Source organism: Emydura macquarii, unplaced genomic scaffold, assembly GCF_026122565.2.
Source record: "Emydura macquarii macquarii isolate MOO-44397 ecotype Brisbane River unplaced genomic scaffold, CSIRO-AGI_Emac_v2 contig_320, whole genome shotgun sequence".
NCBI classification, from domain to species: domain Eukaryota; kingdom Metazoa; phylum Chordata; order Testudines; family Chelidae; genus Emydura; species Emydura macquarii.
This window is the reverse complement of record NW_027130457.1, coordinates 14,950,808-14,962,757: the sequence shown is the minus strand read 5'-3', so window position 1 is coordinate 14,962,757 and position 11,950 is coordinate 14,950,808.

The window sequence follows — 11,950 nt, the reverse complement described above, 5'->3', positions numbered from 1 at the left end:
CTTAGGACGGAAGGATCCCATGCACAGTTACAGGCTGGGGACGGACGGGCTAGACAGGAGTTCTGCAGAAAAGGACCTGGGAGTTACAATGGATAGGAAGCTGGATATGAGTCAGCAGTGTGCTCTGGATGCCAAGAAGGCTAAAAGCATATTGGGCTGCATTAGTAGGAGCATTGCCAACAGATCAAGGGAAGTGATTATTCCCCTCTATTTGGCATTGGTGAGGCTGCATTTGGAGTATTGTGTCCAGTTTTGGGCCTCCCACTACAAAAAGGATGTGGACAAGTTGGAGAGAGTCCATTCGAGGGCAACAAAATGATTAGGGGGCTGGAGTACAAGACTTATAAGGAGACGCTGAGGGAACTAGGCTTGTTTAGTCTCCAAAAGAGAAGAATGAGGGGGAATTTGATACCAGCCTTTAACTACTTGAAAGGGGGTTGCAGGGAGAATGGAGCTAGGCTGTTTTCAATGGTAGTAGATGACAGATCAAAGAGCAATGGTCTCAAGTTGCAGTGGGGGGAGGTCTAGGTTGGATATTAGGAAAAAGTTTTTCACTAGGAGGGTGGTGAAGCACTGGAATGAGTTACCTAGGGAAGTGGTGGAATCTCTCTCTCTAGAGGTTTTTAAGCTGCGGCTTGACAAAGCCCTGGCTGGGATGATTTAGTTGAGGTTAGTCCTGCTTTGAGCAGTGGGTTGAACTAGATGACCTCCTGAGGTCCCTTCGAACCCTAATCTTCTATGGCCCTGTATATACTTACCCATGAGATTTGGCGGCAATCGACGGGAGTTACGCAAAGTACACAAAAAACTTGCGTAACTCCCGTCAACTGCTGAGCTTCTCTTCTGTACTCCATCTGCACTGCGCTGTGCTACTTTTGTAGCTGGTCTTAGTACGTCGATTTCTGGATCAACTGAGCGGGTCTGCACTGACCGCTCAGTCAATCCAGAGAAATCGATCTGATGGTGGTGAATTTTCCGCCATCAGTGTAGCCGTAGCCTATGATTCTATGATAGTGCCTCCCCCTGAGTTACAAACACACACAGCCCTAGGATCATAGATAAACTCCTTGGGGTGTCAATGTATAGCAGGGAGAGTCTAGAGGGGTCCTTTGTGGTGTCCTATCGTGGCTCCTTTTACTGAGCGCACTGCTTGTTGCAGGACACTCAGTGCTTCATCTGCCAGGTTTTGGGCTACGTCCTGAGGTACTTATGGGCAAACCCCTCCACGTTTTTTCTTCCTGTTTAGTTTCTTTTTGAACTTCTTACAATCCTTCATTTGCATTCAGTCCTGACTGGTGATAGAGGATCAGTTGCAAAATGTACAATACTTAATTTACATTTAAACAGCCACACAGATCAATATTTCTTGTTTTGAGGGAGAACCTGATTTTCACCTTTGCTGGTAGGTAATACCTGGATACAGACTTGAAGAATATATTTTCAGTATGGATTCATAACTCTTTACATGGTGCCTCTACCTATGTTTCACAGTGATATTGAGGGTCAGTGTGACAGCAGTTTTCATTTGAGAGCTCACATGACATTCTTTGGTGAACCAGAATGAACATACCAGAATCAGGAGATTCCCTCTACACCCCTATGTCAATTGGTGTTAAGAGGATTGGGTCTCAGAGTGTCTCCACCCAAAAGAGGTAATTGCTAGGAGCCCAAAATCTTAAATGGACATCCTCAAGGGATCATGGAGGGAGAATATAGGTGCAGTTACTCTGGAACTAACAGCAGCCACCTGCATGTATGCCCTGGAGGCTGAAGAGTAGTCACCCCCTCAACCTGGTGCACGGGAGAGCATAGGGAGGGGGAGCTGTGGACAATGGCCAGGCTGTGGCAGTAGTAGCTGCGACAGCAGAAGGAGCCTTCTGGGTGGGGCACTTGCCCTTTTTTCTGTCCTGGCCCTTCTTGCTAACCAAGAGGGCTCCCTTGGTGGTTGGTGGGTTTTGCAGTGGAACCCTTGCCTGTGTCTTCTGCAGCCATCCCAGTCGGGATAATGATGGTGCCAGCAGCCATGTGGGTGGTAGCCACAGGCGTGGATGAGGGACAAATCCAAGGGAGGGCAACAACAGTGGCTGGGGACTCTCCCTCCCTCAATCTCACCCCCTTTTCCTGCAGAGATGAAGCCACTGTAGCAGAAGCCTACCCTGTGGCCAGGGTAGGTGATGGGAATGGCCACTGGAGTGGGGAGGGGATGTAAATAATAAGGAGGGTTGTGGGAGAAGGAAGCAACAAGTCTCTCAAGACATCTCTGAGCTGCTGGTCTTTTCCCAAGACTACCTCAGGACCTGGAAGATTGACTTGGCAACCAGGGTCCACTGCAGCCACCAAGGGAGAAGACCTCCTCACTGAACCCTTGCTTTTTAATTCTCATTTTACTATACAGCTAAGGTAAGTCCCCCTCAGAGTGCTGGATGTTGATTCTGGCTGGTATCACCAGAATTGAAGACCTCCTGGCTACAGTTGGAGGGACTGGGTTGTCCTTGTGGTGCTTGCTTATCACATAGGGCTCCACACTATGCATCCCCTATCATGTGCTCCAAAAGGGGAGGGCAGCTTTGCTTCTTATTTTTTCAAATGTCTTGAGCTGGTCTTGCAGAGGTATTTCCTTCACTCCAGAATAGGTAAAATCTATTTGTATAATCTACAAAAAAACCATTATGATGTATTTGGTAAATGTGCATGCCAGAGCATAGATAACCACAGTATCTCAAGTATTTTAAATGAAATTGTTGGAAGGCCGTTAGATCCGACCCGGTTGCTGTGGCCCTTCCTCAGGTCCTCGCTCCAGGGGAGGCCATAGCGCCTTCCTAAAGGGGGAACAGTTCACTCTTTTGTGGGTCTTGGCCCGGCCCTCAGGCAGGGTAGGCGAGCAAGCAGTCTATCGGCCCGGCCCTCAGGCAGGCGGGTGAGCAAGCAGTTAACTGCTCCGGTCCTTAGACAGGGCGGGCAGGCAGTGGTCCCACCCTTTGGTGCGGTAGCGAGGATGAGGCTCTCCCCGGGGCTGGCTAGGGAAGGGGGGAGGGGGATGCACGCCCACCCGTCTCCACTGCGTCCCAGCCCAGGGCCCTAGTAGTGGCAAAGGCGTTGCCACTGAGTCAGCGGAGCTCCTGCCACAACATGCCAACTGGGTTGCCCCAGACTCAGCCACTGTCTACGGCTATCCCTGGGCTACTTCCTCCCCATATCCCCATGTACCTGACTCCTCAGGGTCGCTGGGGCACTCCGTCCAGGGTAGGCCTGCCAGTCCCTCCTCGTCCACCAGCAGCAATGCGGGGAGCTCCTTGGCGAGGGGCAGCTCCTCTAGGTCACAGGGCTCAGGGGAGAGCGCAGCCTCAGGCAGCTCATCCAAATCCTGCCCCGACTCTGGGGGCTCGGTGGCCGGCAGCTCCACTAGGTTCCGTCCAGCCTCAGAAGGTATCATCCACCTGGGTTGCTCAGGGGGCTCGGCCCAGTCCCGGGGTTCAGGGGACGTTGTCCAGTCCTGCGGTTCGGGCATCTTGGCCCAGTCTCTCTGGCCAGGTTGCCTGGTCCAGCTACGAGAAGGGCCCTACCCAGTCCCCAGGCCTGGGTTGGTCCGGGGATGGTTGGATTTTCGACTCTGGCCTAGGCCTCAGCTGGCGGGGCAGCACATCTGCCTCTGGCAGTGGACTTCTCCAGACTGAGCTCTGGGGCCTGTCTCTTATACTGCCCCTTTCTTGAGAGGCTCCGCCCCACTGCGGCTGATTGGGCAGCTCGTACGGTCCTATCCCTGCCCGGCCCTTGCGTTGCCGGGCAGACTGGCCTGCTGGCTCTATCACAGCCCGGCTGTTTGGGTGCTGGACAGACTTGTCCCTCGGGTCTCCTCTTGTCCATCCTAGTCACTGCGGCCCTTCCTCGGGTCCTCGCTCCGGGGGGAGGCCACAGCGCCTTCCTACAGAAATATTTCATCTTACACAGTATCTCCATTTATGCAAGCCTGACTATAACACACCAAAGCAGATGCTCAAAGAAATGACTTGTTCTTCTTCCTTGAAAATGTATTTTACAAATGAAAATTCAAGATTAAGGAGTGAATGCTACAGCACTCCTAGTATATGTATGTGGCAGGAGAGAATGTTATGGGAGAACATACTTAAATCCTTTGGTTCTCCCCCAACCCCATCTATTTTGGTTTCTGAGTACTGTATTATTTACCTAATGGTCTAAAAAAGACACTATATCATTTGGAATCAAACTGAGGTATTACAGGGTTTTTTTCTGGTTTTGACTTAATTTGTCAAAATAGTTACAAATATAAAAATTCACTTACACCATAACTCTGTTTAAATAAAAAAAGGCAGCATCTGCAGTTAACTCCAGTAATGCATACAGAGAATAGCAAGGATATGTATTGTAACCCAAGCATAAGATGCTGGAGGTTAGACAAAGCCAAAAAAATCACGATCACACGTGACCAATAACAAAAAAATCTCACACTACATTTTAAGACTTCTAAAATCATTTTTTGCATCTTCCTAAGAATCATTTATAAGTTTATTATTCTTATTTATTATGAACAAAATCCAACAGTTAATCTGAATCAAAATTTATTTTAAAATATATAATTTGCAAAGACCTATGCCAGGATTTATATCCATATTAAAAATCCAGTGGGATTTTCAATGGAAAAATTCAGTGTGAGTTGGGTGCCTAACTATCTTAGGATTCTTAGAAAATTACAGCCTGTAGAAACTACAGACATTGTGGTAAAAAGTCACATTAGTTATTCAGTGGGGAAAAAAAGAGGCAGGGGTGAAATCCTGGCCCCACTGAAATCCAATGGGAGTTTTGCAATTTGTAATAGGGCTAGGATTTCACTCAGGGTTTCTTAAAAATCCCCTCAGGCAGCTGACATTAGTATGGTGGATACTCTCCCAGCAACAGACTAGTGTATGCTTAAATGAGAATTCTTAAATAAGAATTGCACTTCCCCTAAACAGATAATTATGATGTGCCTAATAAGTGTAGCAGATAATTTGACAAAACCAAGAGGAGGAAATGTAAGTAGTACAAGGGGGGCACCATCATGTCCTGCCCCGGAAGTCCTGCCTTATTCACCCCTGTAACCGGAAGTCCTGCCTCATCCACCTGACTTCCAGTCCCTCCTTGGGTTATGACTTCCTGGTCAAGATGGGCACCTGACCGGAAGCGGGTGGTGCGACCCCGCCGAGAACGCCCCCTGCCTGCTCCCCACCAATGGGAGAGGGTTTCACCCCAAGAGTGGGATTGGATCCCAGATGGGCATCTGACCGAAAGCGGGCAGTGCGACCCCTCCGCCAATTGGTGTGCGTTTCATGCCGAGAGCGGGATTGGCCCAGAAAGGGCTGGGGGAGGAGCGGGGCGCCCTCTCCCCCAATCGGAGCTGACTTAGGCCATCCCAGAAGGGAAAGGTGCACCAATGGGGAGTCTTGGGGTCCTTTTAAAATGTCTCGTTTTCAAAACCGCGTGGTTCACGGCTCGTGGAAAAAACGCCAAGAGGGGAACATGGGGCCTTCAAAATTTGTTTTGGCTCCTAAGTTCTTGGCCCCCAGGCATAGAAAGCGCTACATTGGTGACAGTTCCGAGGAGGACAGCCCTTTGGCCCAGCCTTTGTTCGACACGCCGGAACCCGAAACCCGAGCGCCTGACGGCCTCATGCTGTCCGTTCCCGTGGAGGAAGGCAGCTCACGGGAGTCACCGGTGGGACAGGCCAAAAGAAGAGAGACGGCGCAGGTAAAGAACGAGCATTGTTGGGGTGTGTGGTAGGGTTAGTAACCGAGCCGGGTCTAAAAACAAAAGCCAAGCCGTTGAGACTTACAGCTATTTCTTTTCTGAAAATTTTTCAACAGGTGACCACAAACAACGGTGCATCAGACAGTGTAGATGAATCAGGTCCTGTTTCAACACCAGGTCAACACCAATACAAATCGTTGAAGAGGATGACGCCTATATGGAGTTTGAGGAGTCTTGGCATAGAACGAATTGAGCCGGTGCCACGTCGTGAGCATAAAAAAGCCATGCGGGCTACTGTACGTGTTGCTGTTTCTGCTACTCTTAATCACTGTCTTAGGAAAAAGCTTTTAGAAGATTGTGAGGGTTGTGTCATAGAAGCTCCAGGCCAACGGGACCATGACTGCGTGACTTTGACTTCAGAGGATATAAACTCCAAGCTTTGGGGCCTGTGTGCTGAACTATGTTTTGAAAGTCTGTTGAATTCTGTTATTGCCATAAGTTATGTTATGCAAAATCTCTGCTTAACTCAAGAGCATTTAGCATGAGGGGTGGCTTTGTTAAAGGCTGTGCAATTCGGTCAAGACCCATGTAGTGTTCTAAAGAAAATGATCAAACTGGAGGATGCTTTGGATTTTTTGATCATGGGATGTTCTTCCAGGAAGAAGGATTACTAGGAAGAGATAGGATTCACCTAACGAAGAGAGGAAAGAGTATCTTCGCAGACAGGCTGGCTAACCTAGTAAGGAGGGCTTTAAACTAGGTTCGATGGGGGACGGAGACCTAAGCCCGAAGGTAAGTGGGGAAATGGGACACCACAAGGAAGCAGAAGGAGGAGGGTGCAGCAGGGAAGGCCTCCTGAATTGCACTGAGAAAGTAGGGCAATCAGCTAGTTCTCAAGTGCCTATACACAAATGCAAGAAGCCTGGGAAACAAGCAGGAGGAATTGGAAGTCCTGGCACAGTCAAGAAACTACGACATGATTGGAATAACTGAGACTTGGCGGAGTAACTCACACGACTGGAGCACTGTCATGGATGGGTATAAACTGTTCAGGAAGAACAGGCAGGGACGAAAGGTGGAGGAGTTGCACTGTATGTAAGAAAGCACTATGGTTGCTCTGAGCTCCAGTATGAAACTGGAGATAAGCCAGTTTAGAGTCTCTGGGTTAAGCTTAGAAGCAAGAACAATAAGGATGATGTTGTGGTGGGTGTCTGTTATAGACCACCAGACCAGGAGGACGAGGTAGATGAGGCTTTCTTCTGTCAACTAGGGAAAGTTTCCAGTTCACAGGACCTGATTCTCATGGGGGACTTCAATCACCCTGACATCTGCTGGAAGAGCAATACAGCAGAGCACAAACAATCCAGGAAGTTTTTGGAAAGTGTTGCGGACAACTTCCTGGTGCAAGTGCTGGAGCAGCCAACTAGGGGCCGTGCTTCTCTTGACCTGCTGCTCACAAACAGGGAAGATCTGGTAGGGGAAGTAGAAGTGGGTGGCAACCTAGGCAGCAGTGACTATGAGATGGTCGAGTTCAGGATCCTGACAAAAGGAAGAAAGGAGAACAGTAGGATACGGACCATGGACTTCAGAAAAGTGGACTTTGACTCACTCAGGGAACTGATGGGCAGGATCCCTTGGGAGGCTGATATGAGGGGGAAAGGAATCCAAGAGAGCTGGCTGTATTATAAAGAGACCTTATTGAGGGCACAGGAACAAACCATCCCGATGTGCAGAAAGAATAGCAAATATGGTAGGTGTCCAGCTTGACTTAACAAAGAAGTCTTTGGTGAACTTAAACACAAAAAAGAAGCTTACAAGAAGTGGAAGCTTGGTCAGATGACTAGGGAGGAGTATAAAAATACTGCTCGAATGTGCAGGAATGAAATCAGGAAGGCCAAAGCGCAATTAGAGTTGCAGCTAGCAAGGGACGTGAAGGGGAACAAGAAGGGTTTCTACAGGCATGTTACCAACAAGAGGAAGATTAGGGAAAGTGTGGGCCCCTTACAGAATGGGGGAGGCAACCTAGTGACAGAGGATGTGGAGAAAGCTGAGGTACTCAATGCCTTTTTTGCCTTTGTCTTCACAGACAAGGTCAGCTCCTAGACTGCTGCACTGGGCGGCACAGAATGGGGAGGAGGTGAACATCCCTCAGTGCTGAAGGAACAGGCTCAGGACTATTTAGAAAGATTGGACATACACAAGTCCATGGGGCCGGATGCAATGCACCTGAGGGTGCTGAGGAAGTTGGCTGATGTGATTTCAGAACCATTGGGTATTATCTTTGAAAGCTTGTGGCAATTGGGGGAGGTCCCTGATGACTGGAAAAAAGCAAATACAGTGCTCATCTTCAAGAAAAGGGAGGAAAGAAGATCCGGGGAACTACAGACCGGTCACCCTCACTCAATCCCTGGAAAAATCATGGAGCAGGTCCTCAAGGAATCCATTTTAAGGCACTTAGAAGAGAGGAAGTTGATCAGGAACAGTCAACGCGGATTCACCAAGGGAAAGTCATGCCTGACCAACCTGATTGCTTTCTATGAAGAGGTGACTGGCTCTGTGGATATGGGGAAAGCGGTGGACATGATATACCTTGATTTTAGCAAAGCTTTTGATACAGTCTCTCACAGTATTCTTATCAGCAAGTTAAGGAAGTATGGGTTGGATGAATGGACTATAAAATGGATAGAGAATTGGCTAGAGCATAGGGCTCAACGAGTAGTGATCAATGGCTCCATGTCTAGCTGGCAGCCTGTCACAACCGGAGTGCCCCAGGGGTCGGTCCTGGGGCCGGTTTTGTTCAACATCTTCATTAATGATCTGGAGGATGGGGTAGATTGCACCCTCAGCAAGTTTGCAGATGACACTAAGCTGGGAGGAGTGGTAGATACCCTGGAAAGTAGGGATAGGATACAGAAGGACCTAAACAAACTGGAGGATTGGGCCAAAAGTAATCTGATGAGGTTCAACAAGGACAAGTGCAGAGTCCTGCACCTAGGACGAAAGAATCCCATGCACTGCTACAGACTGAGGACCGACGAGCTAGGCAGCAGCTCTGCAGAAAAGGACCTGGGGCTAACAGTGGATAAAAAGCTGGATATGAGTCAGCAGTGTGCCCTGGTTGTCAAGAAGGTTAATAGCATATTGGGCTGCATTAGTAGGAGCATTGCCAGCAGATCACGGGAAGTGATTATTCTCCTCTATTCGGCATTGGTGAGGCCACATTTGGAGTATTGTGTCCAGTTTTGGGCCCCCTACTACAACAAGGATGTGGAGAAGTTGGAGAGAGTCCAGCGGTGGGTAACAAAAATGATTAGGGGGCTGGAGCACAAGACGTATGAGAAGAGGCTGAGGGAACTAGGCTTGTTTAGCCTGCAGAAGTGAAGAATGAGAGGGGATTTGATAGCAGCCTTTAACTACCTGAAAGGGGGTTCCAGGGAGGATGGAGCTAGGCTGTTCTCAGTGGTGGCAGATGACAGAACAAGGAGCAACGGTCTCAAGTTGCAGGGGGCGGTCTAGGTTGGACATTAGGAAAAAGTTTTTTACTAGGAGGGTGGTGAAGCACTGGAATGCGTTACCTAGGGAGGTGGTGGAATCTCCATCTTTAGAGGTTTTTAAGCTGCCATTTGACAAAACTCTCGCTGGGATTATTTAGCTAAAGTTAGTCCTGTTCTGAGCAGGGGGTTGGACTAGATGACCTCCTGAGGTCCCTTCCAACTCTATGATTCTATGCCTGTTTAGAGCATTGTATGGGCCGTTAGGCTCTGTAACATTTTGTATGGACCATACTTAGGAAGCAGATTATTTGTAAGAAATCCAAAAGGGATTAAGTTAGAGAATGGTAAGGGGCTCTACACGTGATATCAGGCTTGTTAGCTGTAAATAAAAGTATTGAAAAGGGGGCTTTGTGACTATCTGTGTTTCTGTAAGATGGCCTGTGTGGGCCTTATATATATATGAGATAAATGTTTTTGTGAGAAATCAGCTATTATGTCTTTGTGTATTTACAGCAAAAAGCTGAAATGTGTGTAGTAGAAACCTGTGAGAAAAAAGTGTTTTAAAAAAATAAAATGTGTAAAAAACAGGAATGTTTGAGACATGGGTCTGACGCACCTACCCCCACCCCACTGAATTCCAAGAAGCCAACCTTTGTTTTCACCAGAGGCTATAGTTATCAGCTAATAGGTCTGCGGTGCCTTACTTACAGTAAGGGAGGTGACTGAATGCTATTGGATAGTTTAAATACTACCTTGGGAGTTTGTAGAACGCGATTGGACAGTTTAAAATAAAGCCTCAGGAATTGCTGGGTCATGACAGATTTAAAATAGTATATTAACAACAACCAAAGTAAAAATCACATACCTTTCATATTTTTTAAAAAATATTGGTTGTAATAACAACCAGTGTTATTTGTAGAGTATGTGCTGTGGTTGTGGTACAACCATTTTATTTTTTAAATGTTTTAAGGTTTTAGCATATTTTTATTTAAAAATTGTTGTAAGAACAATCAAACATTTAAAAGCTATGCGTGTTTACTATGACTGTGGTACAACTGTTTTTATTTTTAAACTTTTAAGCGTTAAAAAAACCACCAAGCCATTCATTGATATTTGCAAGGTTCTGAAGTCAGAGAGTAACATTAAGGACTGTTATATATGGCCATTATTGTTTAAAATTATAAGAAGACCCTACAGTTTCATTTAAACAGGAAAATTAAAAAAGTACTCCAGTTGTGCATGTTACAAAAGGGAACATTTGGGATATAGTGATTAAATCACCTTCCTACCTGGACTTTGAAAGACTCAGAATGGTATAAAAACCTTAGTTTTTTTAATTTTTTTTCCCCTAACAGACACTGTTTAAACTGGTGGACAAGTAGCCAGGCCTAAATTACAAGAAGCTTTGTTAGAGTTTGTTATTTCTTCCTACCAGATAACCTCTGAAGGGGATAGTTTATGGCATATCTGTGTATGGTTTTTTTGGTGGGAAGGAAGTATTATCTATTTCCCAGCACTGGCAGGTGTTTATTTTAAACAATGTTAGTGAAAAATGTATAGGTGTTAGAGTGAATGGTAATCCTTTAAGCAACAAAGAGTGGGAAGGTATAATTGTATGCATTAGGGGGCTGGAGCACAGGACTTATGAGGAGAGGCTGAGGGAACTGGGCTTGTTTAGTCTGCAAAAGAGAAGAATGAGGGGGGATTTGATAGCGGCCTTTAACTACCTGAAAGGGGGTTCCAGGGAGGATGGGGCTGGGCTGGGCTGTTCTCAGTGGTGGCAGATGACAGAACAAGGAGCAACGGTCTCAAGTTGCAGGGCGGGAGGTCTAGGTTGGACATTAGGAAAAAGTTTTTCACTAGGAGGGTGGTGAAGCACTGGAATGGGTTACCTAGAGAGGTGGTGGAATCTCCATCTTTAGAGGTTTTTAAGCTGAGGCTTGACAAAGCCCTGGCTGGGATGATATAGCTGAAGTTAGTCTATGATTCTATGATTATGTAGTTATTAATATTCATTTATAGGTGTTATGTAACCAAATAAGGGTCTATGGGGTGCTGTTGGAAATGTATAAATTTACATACTGTTATGGATAAAAGAATTATAAAGTAACCCATGTGGAAACATGAAGTTTGTCACAAAGACAGTTTGAGCATGCAGCTGAAGGCTAAAAGGCAGTTAGAATGTGCTGACCGATAAGCATGGTCAGCTAGGCGTGGACAAAGTTTTCCCTGAAGCTAAATCAAGATAGCAAACTGCCCTACTGTCTCTTTCTTTTGACTGAAGTTGTATTTTTTCCATTTTAACAATGAACTAGTCTGTGTTTTCTTCTACACCCACCCCCACTCTCGTTGCACACTCCCGGCGTGGAGGTGGAAAGAGCAGGCAATAAAGGGTAGCATGTTTGATTATTTTTAACTTATATTATATAATGTTACTTTTTTGTTCATGCTATTCTTACTAAGAATTATAGGTATTTTTATTGCAGTGTTATCTATTGATTATGGAATCCAACCCTTTAAGCAGCCTTTCATCAGGGCAAGGTAAAGCCCCTATTTTAACTATATGGTTGGGGGTTTAATAGCTTGCAGGGTGTCATACTAACTCAAATTATGCTTGTCTTTTATTTAAAAGATGCAAATACACATGTGCCAGCTTGTTTGTATCCTGTGGTGGAGGGTAAATATTTGCAATTGGTTTTTGAATGAATTTGTGT